The sequence below is a fragment of the Aplysia californica genome, unplaced genomic scaffold, assembly GCF_000002075.1.
Source record: "Aplysia californica isolate F4 #8 unplaced genomic scaffold, AplCal3.0 scaffold00017, whole genome shotgun sequence".
Lineage (NCBI taxonomy): Eukaryota > Metazoa > Mollusca > Gastropoda > Aplysiida > Aplysiidae > Aplysia > Aplysia californica.
The window spans coordinates 1,053,110-1,056,566 of NW_004797287.1; the positions used below are offsets into that span (position 1 = coordinate 1,053,110).

The window sequence follows — 3,457 nt, forward strand, 5'->3', positions numbered from 1 at the left end:
TCTCTCTCTCTCTCTTTCTTTCTTTTCTACGTGCCTGTTTTTCTTTCTTTAAATTATTCGTACACTTCTACCAATTTGTCTGTCTCTCTCACTCTATATTTTTCTTACTCATGAGCATTCAGCGCGTTGTCTCCCTCTCTCTTGCCAACTAACCCCAGCCCCTCTCCCAGTCATAGAACGTCCAAATATTCTGCTAAAACCCCATAAATATTGCCAATTCTCATATCCATTTGTTTCAAATATAATATTGTACACGTACTAATAAAGAAGTAGCAAACAAATTGGATCATTGTTAAAATCACTCGTTTAAAACAGAAAAGATTACGAGCATCTCCATATGCTCGGGACTGGCTTTTAATTTTCAGGATCACAGTCAGACAATTTTCCTGCAATGGCGTCGTTTTGTGTATTATATCATTTAGTTTACACACAATATCAATCTAATAACTATTGTAAACCAACATTCCCGAGACCGCAACAATAAATTGGCCTCTTATCATAATCAAGTAGGGCTTTAGGAGGAAGGCCATTCTCTCGTTTTCACAGAGAATTAAAATATTTTTTGTTGGAAGGGTATAATCAGGAAAAAGGTCATCACAGACATGCTAGGAACAACACCAGTCCTACAATAAATAAGACAGCAGAGGATAAAGTGGGTTGACTGCCTCACAAGCGTGCCTCTCGAACAGCCAGCGCTTCGAGATTATAACACATTGACACGATTTTCGGGCTTGATAAAAAGAGGACGACCAAGGCCACTCCGAAGCAACCTTGTTGCAAACACCCCCAGAACTCATAACGTGTCTCGCATAAAAAATACTTGCCAGGCTACATGCAGACAACATTGTAACTCCATGCTTTTTACGTTAGATGTTGTTGTTGTTGCTGCTGTTGTTTTTGTTTTCAAATCCCTTTAGCAGCGAGCATTTCGCTCTTTGCAGCACAATGCCTCCCTCAAGTAACCACATGTCCTTGATTTTACGTTAGATCAAAACGCCACTCACCTCCGCCGTGCATCTGAGTGAGGTAGGGAAATCTCCAGACGTTGCCGAGACCCACAGCGTAAGAGATGACCATGAAGAAGTACTGTAGCTTTGAGTCCCAGGCTACCCGGGTTCGTTCCTCGATACCAGCGTCCAAAGACGACACGGGCTGACCCCCAACCTCCACATCACCATTGGATGCATTTCCTCCGTTGTTGAGAGGTGTCGTTGCAGGTACATCATCGGCGTTCATTGTGGTGGTTTTAGAATCACTGTCAATTTTGTTGTTCTTTTCACAGACGTTTGAGCGTCAAACAAAACTTTAATTTCAGAAACGAATCTTTATGAAAGATAAACCAGGAAAGATATGTTACGTATGTCCGCGGCACACTTTGGCAAGACACATGGAAAATGCCACGTTGATGGGGTTGGTAATTCGTACACTACCACACATCAGTCTGACACTGCGAGTTGAACTCAGGTTGATGAAACATGCGCCTGTAGAAAATTAGCACACCTGAAAAAAAAGACAGCGGATGTGGTAATTGTTGTAACCTCCCCAAAAATGAATCTTAGTTAGATCTAAACGTTAGCTGTATAAAATCCAGAAACTGAAATTATTTATGAGTAAAGTGGGAATAGTAACAATGAAAAGGGTAAGACAAGAGGATTTACAGCGGTAAATATCTTCTTTCTAATCTAATGAGGACAGTTAGGACTAAACTTCCACACCCACTATGTTGCAATGGCCAGAATTTATTAGGACAAAACATGTTGCAATGAATAAAACATTTGCAACTTTTATGATCGTCGACGTTTCACTTGGGAAAAAGAAGTGAAAGTCTTAAATATTATCAGCTGAACGAGAAACAGCTAAAGTGTAGTTAGACCATTTTATATCCTTCTTAGGATTGGATAGCCGCATGAAGAAGTATCAACATTAACTATCGATCTAGTTTTTACGTAAAAATGCATTACTACATATTCAATTTTTCTGTTCTGACACATCATAAATATAGTGAACATTGAACTTCAGGGACTAATAATTGAAAGAATATCAGCTAAAATAAACCTTGACCTCCATAACTACAGTCACAAACCATCCCGTACACAACACTACAATGAGCAACTTTTCTGGTGCAAGCAAAAGCACATACATTGCGAACAATCAAACATTCTATGAAGAATTAGAGGATTCAAGAATGGAGAACTTCCTCGGAAAATAATACATTATATTATGTATTGTTTTCAATGGAGGACGGAATTCCGCCCTCACTTTACCCACAACGAAATTATGTCGCCTACCTTGAGAGATATTTGCTTGCAAACCAGATTGACTGACCTAGAAACAAGCAAACAACTGATAATGAGAGGAGATCGAATCTGATAAGGCTTTGCAGACTACTAAACCTACTCTAAAAACAGTTAAAACTATGAGTACGGCACTTTGACCTATCACCAACACGAACCATTGACCGTATATTAGTGACATCGAGGCTCTACTCTAAACTTTTGATACTGTTTGTTGTTGCTAAAGGTCACGTGAATGCCACGGATCGTCCAAAAATGACGTTCGACCGCCCAGGGATAGAAATATACCTAAACTCTCACAACACCAGACTCTGTAGACCACCGCAATCGGACTTCTATCGTCTCAAATGTGGAAGATGTTGTAGATCCTAAACAGGCTCTGTGGCTCATAAACTTTCCTCTCTGGCTTAAACCACAATCACATTCGATATCGATGGGCAGCCAATGAAGAAGATGTGTAGGGAAAAAAGCAAAAAAACACAAAAGGTAAACAAAAATAATAAAAAAAGAAAATTCTCGGTCTGGGTTTGGTCTTTAGTTATGTTGGTGTTGTATCATTGTGATAACACATTGCTGTGCTTCAAGACCAAATTTCATCAACAGAATTTGATATTTGTTCTGAGACCACGTAGGCCTAGATACTTCCTTCTCCTTCAACAGCAAAATCCGGATAAGACAACGGCGGTCATGGTTCGCCACTCGTTTCTTTGCTCGAATGCTAAATTAAGAAAAAAGTAACAAAACATGAACAAACTCATACCGATGATACCGGCATTTTGACTCGTTACCCATCTGTTCTAGTTCTCACAGTAAGTTATCCTTTGGCTAACTGTGCCACTTTTCCATTGAGAGCTAGCTTTCTGTAGATTAGTTTCCTCAAGTTTACTAGAGATATTTACATTTAACTTGATATACTTTTTTCCCCTCTTACGACCTACCATTTGGATACTTTAATCATTCCCCATTAGGCCATGAACGTTACCTTCTTAGTATCATGCTAGGCTACACCCGAAGAGGTCGTTTAGTGCACATTAGAAGTCAATTGGGAAAAAATAAAGCGGAAATAGTTGGATCTACCAAATAGCTGGTGCTTTGAACGAACACATAAATATTAAAAAGGAGTAAGAACAAAAGTCGGAATGAGAGAGAGAGAGAGAGAGAGA

The 3,457-nt window shown here is 39.4% G+C and overlaps 1 long non-coding RNA gene across 1 annotated transcript in view; it reads right to left on the reverse strand.

The window, feature by feature from the left end:
• Positions 1–22: 22 nt before the first annotated feature.
• LOC118478242 overlaps positions 23–3,457 on the reverse strand; it is a 7,503-nt gene continuing 4,068 nt past the window's right edge. Inside the window, exon 2 of the long non-coding RNA XR_004858908.1 lies at positions 23–1,500. This is a non-coding gene — a long non-coding RNA (uncharacterized LOC118478242). The remainder of the gene's footprint in view (positions 1,501–3,457) is intronic.